At 45.6% G+C, this 14,257-nt stretch overlaps 1 protein-coding gene across 3 annotated transcripts in view; it reads right to left on the reverse strand.

Moving 5' to 3' along the window:
* Window positions 1–14,257, reverse strand: part of BCORL1 (BCL6 corepressor like 1) — a 139,552-nt gene that overhangs the window by 107,959 nt on the left and 17,336 nt on the right. For all 3 annotated transcript variants that reach the window (XM_044306325.1, XM_044306328.1, XM_044306324.1), the window contains exon 4: window positions 10,985–11,073. The gene's annotated coding sequence lies outside the window, so the exon portion shown is untranslated. The remainder of the gene's footprint in view (window positions 1–10,984; window positions 11,074–14,257) is intronic.

Below are 14,257 nucleotides of genomic sequence, written 5' to 3' on the forward strand. Positions count from 1 at the left end.
ATTTTAATGTTTAAAGGGTTTTCTGGGAGTTTTACACTGATGATCTATCCTCTGCAGCAGGAGTTGTGGCGCACTTTGTGGTCACAAATCTAAGTGTAAGTTTCTGTATACACTACTCAAAGGGGTTTTGTTAGAATCTTAACTGATGACCTATTCTCTTGATAGGTCATCAGTATCTGATCAGTGGAGGTCCGAAACCCGGGACCCCCACCAATCAGCCGTTTGAGAAGACACCAGCGCTCTTGTGAGCGTCACTGCCTTCTCCCAGCTCACCAAGCACAGCGCCGTACACTGTATAGCGGCTGTGCTTGGTATCACGCTCATCCCCATTCACTTGAAGGGGGGTGAACTGCTCCTAGGCCACGTAACCGATGAACATGTCGCCACTGGCCTAGGAAAGGCAGAGAGAAAGCCGCGGAGCTCACAGGAGCGCTGCCATACAAGCTTATCGGAGGGTGTCTCCACCGATCAGATACTGATCTATCCGGAGGATAGGTCATCAGTTAAGATTCTCACAAAACCCCTTTGAGGAGTGTGCACAGAAACTAACAAACACTTAGATTAGTGACCACAAAGTGCGCCACAACTCCTGCTGCAGATTTGTCCAAAATCTCTTAAAATGCAATGCTCTTTGCTGGTATTGTAAAATACTGCAGATCTGCCACATGCAGTTTCCCAGTGGCAGTACGTGTGGACATACTGTAAGAGGGCGCACATCGATGAAAAATTTATGAACCAATGTAACTTAAAGAAGCTTGGACATGAAACCTCTGGATGCTTCTTATTAATGAGTGGAATTTGGGGTACTACGTAGCATAAATCGGATAGTCAGTAGATGCTAGGTGGGACAGAAATGTGCATACAGTAAATGCATGAGGCCGTACTGACAACACAATCCCATACTGTATGTAGTTACATTAAAGAAAGGCTCCGCATTCCAAGTATGACGCTGATTAGGGGTAAAGGGTTCCTCAGCCTCTCTCTTGCAGTATCAGGTGTCTCAGGGATAAACCCGGTTTAGTTATGTCCATGCCACCATACTCATTTAGGGCTCATGCACACAACCGTGTTTTTTGCACGCATCCGATCTGCATTTTCTGTGGATCGGATGTCGACCCATTCACTTCAATGGGGCCACAAAAGATGCAGACAGCACACTGTGTGTTGGAAGAGAAGACCGGCACTCACTTAGTCTTCTGCGAATTGAATATTTTAATCGTCACATATAATGCAATTCTGTGCCGCGCGTTTCGGCTCACAATACGAGCCTTTCTTAGACAGATATGCCATATCTGTTTGCAAAAGGCTCGTATTGTGAGCCGAAACGAGGGTCACAGACTTGCATTATATGTGACGATTAAAATATTCAATTCGCAGAAGACTAAGTGAGTGCCGGTCTTTTCTTCCAATACATGTGGGATCGTTATCTCGGACACGTGCACCACGCTTCCTGAACAGAGTGCCGGCTGATCATTACCTGAATAGCACACAGTGTGTGTCCTTTCTGTGGCATCCACAAGGCAATAGAACATGTCCTACTCTTGTCCACTTTATAGACAATGATAGGAAGGTTCTACAGAGGGCAGGACTCTCTGTTCCGTAAAATGCGGAACGCACGCGGCCGGTATCAGTGTTTTGCGGACTGCAAAAACGACTACTGCCGTGTGCATGAGCCCTTACATAGGTGCCAGGAAACCTGACTACTCACTAGGGGAGTGTGGCTGAAAGCAGCGATACTGAAGAACGCACAGGCAGAGACAATACTTTGCCGGTGGAGTTGCGGTTAAAAAAATACACTGTAAAAAGTGCACGTGTTTTCACTATGATTGCTTTACAGTAATTGCCCATGAAGTGGTTAAAGGAGTAATGCCATTAAGGCCCCTTTCAGACAAGCGAGTTTTCCGCGTGGGTGCAATGCATGATGCGAACACATTGAATCCGGACCCATTCGTTTCAATGGGTCTGTGTACATGAGTGTTGTTTTTTACGCATCACTTGTGCGTTTGCGTGAAAATCGCAGCATGTTCTATATTCTGAGTTATTCACGCAACGCTGGCCCCATAGAAGTGAATGGGGCTGCGTGAAAAACGCATCGCATCTCGCATCCGCAAGCATGTGAGGATGCGATGCATTTTTCACTGATGGTTGCTAAGAGACGTTGTTTGTAAACCTTCCGTTTTTTTATCACGTGCGTGAAAAACGCATCAATGCGCATTTCACCTGCGCAGAAAAAAAACCCGGAACAACTGAACGCAATCGCAGACAAAACTGACTTATTTTGAGAGCAAAATCGTGCGTTTTTAACTGAACGCATCCGGACCGAATCCGTCACGCTCGTGTGAAAGGGGCCTAAGACAACTTATTCCCTATATACAGGATGGGGGATAAGTGTCTGAAAGCTGGGGGTCCAACTGGGGCCTCTGCCCTTCATGAGAATAAAGGCCAGGCTTCCCTGTGTGAATGGAGAGACGGTCACGCGTGTGCTGTGCCACTCCATCCAGCTCTATAGGGCTGCCATAGACAGCCAAGCGATTGTACTCAGCTGTCTCCGACAGTCCCACAGAGTCGGATAACGCGGAGGACACACAGATCTAGAGAACACCGAGGGCCGCAGAGTGATCTAGAGATCAGTGCTGGACCCCCGCAGATCAGACACATTCCCTATCCACTGAATACACGATATTGTCTTAAAGGGGTTTTACGATATTAATGATATTTTATGTAACGGAAACGGATCACGGAACCCCATTTTGCGGAACGGAACACAACAACGGTCGTGTGCATGAGGCCTTATTCACATTCCAGACCTCTAAGGGTTACATAGCATCATAAATCAGTGCTGGGAGGTCAGGACGGGAGCTGCCGCATACTCACGCTGGGAGTCCAGAGTGTGGAACTCGCTTGTGTGAAAGGGGCCTCTTACTTTCCAACAATTGTGAGGGGAACGATCGTTAGGATATGTTTTGCGGAAAAGCCGGTATCGGTTTTTGCAGTTCCACTGGAAAACGCGGAAAAGCTGGAAGATTCACCCTGTCCACTGCAAAGAGTGTAATCTGCTCGGGAGAACCGCAGCGCGAACGGACATGATGCAGACTCCAAATCTGCACTGCAGGTCAGTTTGCTGTGGTTTTTGTACGCTGTGTATGGATGACCATTCATTTTGCTGGTACAATACAACACTGCGGATTTGCTGCACGAAACTCTGCAATGCCCAATCCGCAGCTATTCAGTATCGCCTTAGTGTGATTGCTCGTACCCCCTACTACCGGGGGACACATGGTTCCAACAAACGGGTCAAGAAAGATGGGATCAGCCGACAAACAAGTAGTTGTTCACTTGTCAGCCGACCATTCAGCCGATCACCATCCCATGTAAGAGGCCTTTAAACTAGACAACCCCTTTAAGATGGGCCAGTTCCTTAAAGAGTGATTGACTGGCCGTAATCACCAGGTATCAGGCCACAAACTGCAGGATTGTCACAGGAGGGGCCAAATGGGAAAGGCCAGATGATGTCATCAGCAGGGCGGATCACAGCATCTCCTCGTATGTCCGATCATGAGCACAGTTCCCAGTCCAATTTCCCTGATCCTCGCTGATCACTGGTGATAAAGCTCTGGACGTTCACATTTATCACGACAACTGATCACAGGGACAGTACACTAAAACACTAAAAGGACCTCATTTTTTATCAGGCAAAGCAGGAAATATTTTATTCCAGCTCAGAGGCAGCAATCACTGTAATAGTTTTATAGGGTAAGGTTATGGATATAGGGATAACCAAGGACAATATAGACATTGGGGGGCATTTACAAACATTTAGCATATTACAAAAATAGACTATGAATATAAAAAAACAAAAAATGTATTAACTAAAAAATTCATTGATCGGGGGTATCCACAGGGTCTGAATAGCAACATTAGTAGCGAAGTGGATAGAATCCAACGGAAAGATCTAATGAGTAAAAAGCAAAAGAAAAACGCTGAAAATCGCTAGATGTATATAGGCACCTATGGTCGACATGCCCCTTTAATAAAAAAAAGACCATTTACAAAGCATGATAAGAAGTACGGAGGGTTATTTAAAGAAAAAACTATTTTTTCCTATCGTAGAGGAAAAACTATAAAGAATACTTTGATTAATGGCTCGTTCACACAAACGTTTTTTGCGTTCCGTATACGGAACCATTAATTTCAATGGTTCCGCAAAAATAACTGTACTCCGTATGCATTCCGTTTCAGTATTTCCGTTTTTCCGTTCCGTTGAAAGATAGAACATGTCCTAATTTTGCCCGCAAATCACGTTCCGTGACTCCATTAAAGTCAATGGGTCCGCAAAAAAACAGAACACATACGGAAATGCATCTGTATGTCTTCCGTATCCGTTCCGTTTTTGCAGAACCATCTATTAACAATGTTATGCCCAGCCCAATTTTTTCTATGTAATTACTGTATACTGTATATGCCATACTGAAAAACGGAACGGAAAAACAGAACAGAAACACAACGGAACTTAAAAAACTGAACAACGGATCCGTGAAAAACAGACCGCAAAAAAACTATAGAAGCCATACGTTCGTGTGAACTAGGCCTAAGGCCTCATGCACACGACAGTATTGCTTTTTCAGTGTTTTGCGGTCCGTTTTTTACGGATCCGTTGTGTTTCAGTTTTCTTTCCGTTTTTCCGTTCCGTTTTTCCGTATGCCATATACAGTATACAGTAATTACATAGTAAAAATTGGGCTGGGCATAACATTTTCAATAGTTGGTTCAGCAAAAACGGAACGGATACGGAAGACATACGGATGCATTTCCGTATGTGTTCCTTTTTTTTTGCGGACCCATTGACTTGAATGGAGCCAAGCACCGTGATTTGCGGACAAGAATAGGACATGTTCTATCTTTTCACGGCACAGAAATACTGAAATACTGAAACGGAATGCACACTGAGACACTTCAGTATTTTTTGCTGAACCATTGAAATGAATGGTTCAGTATATGTTCCGCATACTGAACTACAAAAACGGCCAGTATACTGAACGCAAAATACTGTCGTGTGCATGAGCCCTAAGATTTATACGACCGAGCAAAGTGTATGCGTTCACGAGCGGGGCCTGAGTGAGGCCGGATCGTAGGTGGAATTACAGGTGGAGCGACTATTGTTGATTGAGACAAAAAAAATCACGCCAGTACAAAATGTTTTTGCAATTTTTTAAGCTCCTGTGCGAGAATATTTTGTTGCACGGGTGTTTTTACGCCATCCTCAGTTTTGCAAATTAACTGGGGGTCATTTACAAAGACCAGCTTTTTACACAGGTCTCCGTTTTCCCCCCGAGGCGCGCACCTCGTCATAAACTAGGTGCACCTCCAGCATTCCATGCGCCAGGGGGTAAAAACTTTAACATTTACACCCCTTTTCCAGGCGTAAATGTTAGTAAATTTGCTAGGACTAATGTCCTAGCTCCTGCCGAGCCCGGCACAAAAACACCCGTGCGACAAAGTATTGGGTGTTTAAAAAGTCGCCAAAAACAGTGAAGAAAATGTTCGGAAATAATCCACAACAGCTTTCACGCCTGAAAACAGGTATAAAAGAGGAGTAAACACGGCTGCAGTCAGGAGCTGGAGTAGTTTATTTCCAGGTGCACGGACTGCTGGAGGTGCACGTAATTTATGACGAGACGCACGCATCATCATAAGGCCTCATGCACACGACCGTTGTGTGCATCCGTGGCCGTTGTGCCGTTTTCCGTTTTTTTTCACGGACCCATTGACTTTCAATGGGTCCGTGGAAAAATCGGAAAATGCACCGTTTGGCAGCCGCATCCGTGATCCGTTTTTTCTGGCCGTGAAAAAAATATGACCTGTCCTATTTTTTTCACGGCCAACGGTTCACGGACCCATTCAAGTCAATGGGTCCGTGAAAAATCACGGATGCACACAAGATTGTCATCCGTGTCCGTGATCCGTGTCCGTGATCCGTGTCCGTTTTTTCCTATCATTTCAATGGCAAACTTGACTTAGATTTTTTTTTCATTTTTCATGTCCGTGGATCCTCCAAAAAACAAGGAAGACCCATGGACGAAAAAACGGTCACGGATCACGGACCTACGGACCCCATTTTTGCGGACCTTAAAAAAAAACGGTCGTGTGCATGAGGCCTAAATGAGGTGAATCCTCCAGCAGTGCAGGGGGGAAACCGAGACCAGCGTAAAAAAATCTTCTTTGTAAATGCTCCACGGAATTTTCTGTAGGGGCTCATACACAGGAACATATTTTTTTTCCGTGGCCGTTCAGTTTTTTTTGTATGCAAAACCATTCACTTCACTGGGGCTGCAAAAAAAACAACAAAAAAAAACGGAAAGGAATCCATATGCATTCCGTGTCCATGTGTCCGTTTCACAAAAAAAATGTGTCCTATTATTGTCGGGATTACGGACAAGGGTTGGGCTGTTCTATTAGGGGCCAGCTGTTCCGTTTCCCAAAATACAGAAAGCACATGGCCACTACCCGTCTTTTGCGGACCTCAAAACATCCAACGGTTGCGTGCATGAGCCCTAAAGCAAATGTGCCTCGTGTATATGAAGCATGTAGGCAGCACACACAGCGGGGGAGGGGCAGTTCAGGCAAGTCCCCTTCTCATTCCCCATCGGTAGCGTGAACCACGGCATTAGCAAACATGGGGCTGGGCTGTGGGTCAGGCTGCCCTTCTCTCCTGCAGGAACTGGAGCCGACAGACAGGCACCTAATCAAGGATGGCGCAGCGACCAGCGGTGTGAAAGGGGTCCTAGCAGGGATTTGTACGCTATGTATGCTCCTGTATTGTTGATATTATATTACCGCCACGCTGTGGAGGCTTTGAGGCATTTTCAGCACCCCCTAACGCCCCCATGGCACAGGCACTGATCCCTCAGGGGGCTCTCACACACACGTTTCAATGGCAGTTTTTGCACCTAAGCTTTTACTGGCATTTTTTTAACCTCCAGATGTCAGCTGAATGTCTACGGGAAATACGAAACGCAGAACACACAAGCGCGTTTGCTAATTAAGTGGCTTCTTGTGGTCTCTGGTGGTTTTTTAAAAACGCAGCTTTGGGCATTTTTTTTCTAGGGTTTTGACATCTCCTCCTCTATAGGAGAAAAACACCACGAGGAAAATGTGATTGTTTAAAAAAAAATATGCCACAAGGCTGCTTTCACACTTAGGTTTTTAGTGGCATTTTACTTCAAGTTTGCATTTTGGCCCCTTTCACACGGGCGAGTATTCTGCGCGGATGCGATGCGTGAGTTGAACGCATTGCACCCGCACTGAATCCCGACCCATTCATTTCTATGGAGCTGTGCACATGAGCGGTGATTTTCACGCATCACTTGTGCGTTGCGTGAAAATCGCAGCACGCTCTATATTGTGCGTTTTCCACGCAACGCAGGCCCCATAGAAATGAATGGGGTTGCGTGAAAATCGCAAGCATCCGCAAGCAAGTATGCGGTGCGATTTTCACGCACGGTTGCTAGGAGACGATCGGGATGGAGACCCGATCATTATTATTTTCCCTTATAACATGGTTATAAGGGAAAATAATAGCATTCTGAATACAAAATGCATAGTAAAATAGGGCTGGAGGGGTTAAAAAAAAATAAAAAATAATTAAACTCACCTTAATCTACTTGATCGCGCAGCCGGCATCTCTTCTGTCTTCTTTCTTTGCTTTGTGCAGGAAAAGGACCTGTGGTGACGTCACTCCGGTCATCACATGGTCCGTCACATGATCTTTTACCATGGTGATGGATCATGTGATGACCGGAGTGACGTCACCACAGGTCCTGTTCCTGCACAAAGAAAGAGAAGAAGACAGAAGAGATGCCGGCTGCGCGATCAAGTGGATTAAGGTGAGTTAAAAAATAATAATTTTAACCCCTCCAGCCCTATTGTACTATGTATTCTGTATTCAGAATGCTATTATTTTCCCTTATAACCATGTTATAAGGGAAAATAATACAAACTACCCAGCACCTAACCCAAACCCGAACTTCTGCGAAGAAGTTCAGGTTTGGGTACCAAACATGCTGATTTTTCTCACGCGAGTGCAAAACACATTACAATGTTTTGCACTCGCGCGGAAAAATCGCGCATGTTCCCCCAACGCACCCGCACCTTTTCCCGCAATGCCCGTGTGAGAGAGGCCTTTTAGTTTGGGTTTTTGCACCTGCATCTTTTGGTGCATTTTTTTTTTGCTCCTGGTGTTTTTGTTAATTAGGTGGTGTGTTTTTTTTCTGCCAAAGTTGTGGGCATCTTAGGCCCTGCCCTTTACCATAAAGCTCTGCCCCTTGTCGAGCATGGCAGGCAAAAGTGTGGAAACCCTAGACCAGGAGGGGTGCACAACCTTTTTTGGTCTGAGGGCCACATTGTCACATCGCTCTATTTCAAGGGGCCACAAATAAAAAAAACATGGAGCTCATCTGCATCGGCGTATTACAGAAGCCGATGCAAAGTGATTGGGGAGGAATGATCACTGCCACAGTCATTCCGCCTTCATTTAGTTACATTGATTATTGGTAGCCGATCCCTGATCCCACAGAGAGATGTGCTGCCGATAACTGTAAACCTTTCATCCTGATAAAATATGCAAATCAGCCGACAAACGAACGATTTTGTTTATCGACTGATCAGCGGCACAATTGTACCGGCCAGATATAAGATATGAGCGCTCCTATGAACACTTTTTCTCAGTAATTGTCCCGAATATTGTGCTGCAGCATGGCCCCTGAAACAGAAGAGTTATACTTACCTGCTCCCCGCCGCTCCGGTCCTCTGCACTGCCCCCATCTGCCGGTTCCTGCGCTGTTTACACCTGGCAGTGCATGGCCAGGGTCACATGTACCTCTCCAGCCAATGACTGACTCCAGCGGTGATGTGGCCACAAGCAGCATGACACTGCTAAAGCCAGTCATTGGCTGGAGAGGTGCATGTGACCATGGCCATGCACTGCCAGGTGTAAACAGTGCCGGGACCGGAAGATGGAGGCAGCGGGGGCAACGCAGAAGACCGGAGCCGCGGGGAGCAGGTAAGTATGAACCTTTTGCTTCAGGGGCCATGCTGCAGAAACTGGTTAAAAAATAATTTTTAACGGAAAAGTGGTGACATTTTCTTCCATCCTGCCTCCTTTTCCTAAATCAGCGTTTTCCTTCACTGCAGAGGACGGCGCTCACTGGTTATTACCGCCTGACGGCGACGCTTTTGGTTGGTGTGGATGTTTTTTCTTTTATGAATTTTATTCTTTTTTTATATTTTTAATCTTTCATATATTTCTGCTACATGATATGTCCCCCAAGAGGTCATAAAAAGACCTCTGGGGGACACTGACCTTTTTTTTTTTTTTTTTGCACCTTTTCTTTTAATTTCTTACTTTTATTTGTATTTTATTAATATTTTACAGTATTTTTTTTTTATAATTGGTTTATTATTTTTTTTTTTTTTATATTATTTTTTGCCACAAAATATGTCCCCCAAGAGGTCAAAAAAAGTCTGTTGTGGGACTGAACACTCTACTATTTTGCACTTTTTTATTTTATTTGTATTTATTTTTTTATTCCTTTTTAATTTTTATTTAATTTGCATTTTATTTTTTATTTTTAGAACGTTCTATTTTGTAAAATATATTTTTGACGCATAATATGTTCCCCAAACGGTCACAAAAAGTTATTTGTTTTGCACTTTTTCCTTTTTTCATTTTTATGGTATTTTTTTGCCACATAATACTTTTCTTTTAATTCTATTTTTATTTAGTTTTCAATTTTTTCTTTTTAATTTTTTTGTTTTTACTTTTTTTTTATTTTTATATTTGTCCCCAAGAGGTCACTGAAAGACCTTTGGGAGACAATTGAAATACTTTTTTTTGGAGCCCCAGTTACAGGGGAAGCCAGCCTCCTGCGGGGGTTTGTAGAAGGCAGAGCTGATCAGGGTCTCCTGACCCTGCAGCTCTGCGCTCCTCTGCCCCATCACACCGCTCATCTATCCGAGGAGAAGGCAGAAGCTCTGATAAAGCTCTTCTCCTCGGCTCCCTCACTATCACTTCCAGCGGGGGCCCGACCGGCTCCTGCTACAGTGCAGAAGCAGGAGCTGTCATCCATCGGCTATGCTTCTGCCCAGGAAGACGGGGGCAGCAAAACCTGGTTCTGGGGGCCGCATGCGGCCTGCCGCGGGTCGTGCACCCACATATATTGCACCAATTTACGGCACTTTATAGACAGATTTTTGAGTGGACTCGTTAGTAAATCTCAACCAAAGTGTAGTAAGTTTTCATGTAATAATCCGATTTTTCTACATTTTAAGGGTCCATTCACACGTCCCTATGCATTTAGCGGATCCGCAAAACACGGACACCGGCAATGTGCGTTCCACATTTTGTGGACCACACATCGCCGGCACTCTCATAGAAAATGTTTCTTGTCCGCAATTGTGGACAAGAATATGACATGTTCTATTTTTTGGCGGAACAGAATTGCGGATCCAGAAGTGCGGACAGCACATTCCGGCCCCATTGAAAAAGAAAATCGCGGAACGGATGTGGACCCATTTTGCGGACGTGTCACTGGACCCTAAGGGCTCATGCACATGAACGCATTTTTCTTCCATTTCCATTCCATTTTTTAAAGGTCCGTTTATGGAAGCAGTCATTTCAATGGGGCTTTAAAAAAACGGAAATGACTGTGCACTCCGTGTTCGTATGTCCGTTCGGCAAAAAAATAGAACATGTCCTATTCTTGTCCGTTTTGCGGACAAGGACAGGCATTGTTACAATGGATCCGCAAAAACGGATGTCATCCATTTTGTTTGTGGATCCATGTTTTGCGGACCACAAAATACATACGGTCGTGTGCATGAGCCCTAATTCACAAGTATTCACATTTCTTGTCCCAGTCACATATGAAAGCAGTGTAGAACATAAGAGCATTTTACTAGTAAATTTGGGACCGTGCACCCAACTTACCCTGATTGCACCTGGAAATCGCTCCGATCTGCTCCACCTCTTTCCAGGTCCAAAAATGAGGACTGTTGAAAAGTTTGTAGGGTGTCAGCCTGAAAAGAAGGAGAACGTAAATCCCTGTAGATCTCAGGAGGAACGTCAGGGATCGTCACACAGCGACCGTCCTATGGACATATCATTATCATCAGGGGAGATGACAGGAACGCAGTCCTCGGTGGATCGTTCCGGCAATCACTGATGTCTCCTCCACACACATATCCTGACAGATGAGGTCAGTGCTGGAGGTGGAGGGGATGGCATCAAACATAAGGACGTATCGCTGCAGTCAGGCCATCTTCTTCTCTCTTAGGGTATAGTCACTCATGGCTGATGTGTTACACAATATTCTGTGACTGAAAATCGTAGGTACCAAGGACCTACGTAAAAAGCTGCTGTTTGATAAATGACCCCCGTAGAGTACTGCAGATTGTCCTATAGGTTTCGCAGCTGATTTTTATCTTGCCAAGGGAGGCCTTATCTGGACATTAATGCTGACCGGGTATTACATGGTATTTATCCGCTGCGGCGCCTCTCTGTTCTGGTTCGTAGACTATCAAGATTTATCTTTTGTTTACTGAACTTCTGGCCTCTGTCATTTTCCCACATGAACCCCCTGAGGAACCCAAGTTGGGGGAAACGCGTCGGGGTAAAAACCTCAATGACTAGGGCCTATCAGGGCGAATCAGGATAGGCACGAGGACGGAGAGGCTCCACCATCAGGAGTTGTCTCCGGGCTAAGGCCTCTTGCACACGAACGTGTGCAGCCTGTGGCTGTGCTGCGGCCCGCAAATTGCAGCGGATCGCGGAGCTATTCACTTTAATGGGTCCGCGATCCGGCCGTTCCGCAAAAAGATAGGACATGTTCTATCTTTTTGCGGAACGGAAGTACGGGACGAAACCCCAGCTTCCGTTCCATGCTTCCGTTCCGCACCATTCCGCATCTCCGGATTTGCGAATACTTTAAGCTGGCCATACATGTTCAGTGGCTGACGGCAGAACGATGGTTTGGCTGACGGCTATGTCTTCTGACTCCCCCACACACATACAACATACATGTTCCGTTCAGTCAAACATGTATGTACAGTGTATTCAATGGGGGGAGAGGAGAAAGTTGCTGCCAGACAATTCTGCCTGGGGGTCATTACCCCGGAGAACAAAAGTATTGAGCGAAGAAATTCAATTCACCTGATCCTTCTTTCCCTCGACGTCACCTGTCGAAGAAGAGTCAGGAGCTTCCCATACCCATTAGGTTGTGGGCAAAACACGCCGTTCTAGGCAGGCTCAGCTGGCACTAATATGTACCGGGGCCTTTACACACTTTTTTGACTCATCTAACAAGAAGTGGGTTAAATGTGCCAATGAACCAAATTGTGGCGCATGTTACTGGCGTAACGTAAGCCAACTAAAGTATAGTCTGTAATTGGATTGAAAACTGGCTGAAGGACCGTGTCCAGAGAGTTGTGGTCAATGATTCCTATTCAGATCGGTCCTGGGTTATAAGTGGTGACCCCAAGGTTCAGTGCTGGGTCCTCTATTATTTTATCATTTATTAATGATATCGAGGACGGGATTAATAGCGCCATTTCCATTTTTGCAGCTGACACCAAGTTGTGTAGAACTGTACGGTCTATAGAAGATGTCCATATACTACAAGCTGACGTGGACGCTCTGAGTGATTGGGCATCAACTTGGCAAATGGGGTTCAATGTGGACAAATGTAAAGTTCTGCATCTTGGTAGTAATAACCTCTGTGCTTCATGTGTCCTAGGTCAGTGATGGCTAACCTTGGCACTCCAGCTGTGGTAAAACTACAACTCCCAAGATGCCCCCCTTGCTTGGCTGCCCTCAGAACTCTATAGAAATAAATCGAGCATGCTGGGAGTTGTAGTTTCACCACAGCTGGAGTGCCAAGGTTAGCCATCACTGTGCTAGGTGATGTATCACTGGGGGAGTCACTTATAGAGAAGGATTTGGGTGTCCTTGTAGATGGTAGATTAAATTACAGCATACAATGTCAATCAGCTGCTTCTAAGGCCACCAGGATATTGTCATGTATAAAAGGGAGTCTGTCATCAGCATTTCACTTTTTTAACCCTTCCCATAGCTCCCTAGCATGCTTACAGTTAATAAAAACGTTACCTCTGGCATCAATCCTGGACTTATAAAACCATCAAAAACGATCTTTATAACATATGCAAATGAGGGCTCCCAAGTGCCCAGGGGCAGCGTTACGCTCGTAGCTGCCCTGCTAGCTCAGCCTTTTCATTGCTTCCCCCCGCCCCTTCCTACCCTCCGCCCGCCCATCCTTTCCCTCTGACCGCCTATCTACCAACTTGTTATTCCACCGAGATCCCGCGCCTGCGCACTCATTCCTTTGGCCGGCGCATGCGCACTGCGATGCCCATTCCTTGTATGGCATCACAGTAACTAATGCGCATGCGCCGGCTAACAATGCAAAAACACAACAAAGGAGGCGGTCCATCGGCGCATGTGCATTAATTACTGTGATGCCGTACAAGGAATGGGCATCGCAGTGCACATGCGCCGGCCAAAGGAATGAGTGCGCAGGCGCGGGATCTCGGCGGAATAACAAGTTGGTAGATAGGCGTTCAGAGGGAAAGGATGGGCGGGCGGAGGGTAGGAAGGGGCGGGGGGAAGCAATGAAAAGGCTGAGCTAGCAGGGCACCTACGAGCGTAACGCCGCCCCTGGGCACTTGCGAGCCCTAATTTGCATATGTTATAAAGATCGTTTTTGATGGTTTTATAAGTCCAGGATTGATGCCAGAGGTAACGTTTTTATTAACTGTAAGCATGCTAGGGAGCTATGGGAAGGGTTAAAAAAGTGAAATGCTGATGACAGACTCCCTTTAAGCGAGGCATGGACTCGCGGGGCAGGGATGTGATGTTACCACTTTACAAAGCGTTGGTGCGGCCTCATCTGGAATATGCAGTTCAGTTCTGGGCACCAGTCCATAGAAAGGATGCACTGAAGCTGGAAAAAGTACAGAGGAGAGCGACTAAACTGATAAGGGGCATGGGGGGTCTTAGTTATGAAGAAAGATTAAAAGAATAGAATTTATTTAGTCTTGAGAAGAGACGTCTAAGGGGGGACATGATTAACCTGTACAAATATATAAATGGGCCATACAATAAAATACGGTGAAAAATTGTTCCAAGGGGGCACTGCCTCCGACTGGAGAGGAAAAAGTTCAGTCTCCAGAAGCGTCAAAGCTTCTT

This window comes from Bufo gargarizans, chromosome 9 (genome assembly GCF_014858855.1).
Source record: "Bufo gargarizans isolate SCDJY-AF-19 chromosome 9, ASM1485885v1, whole genome shotgun sequence".
Lineage (NCBI taxonomy): Eukaryota > Metazoa > Chordata > Amphibia > Anura > Bufonidae > Bufo > Bufo gargarizans.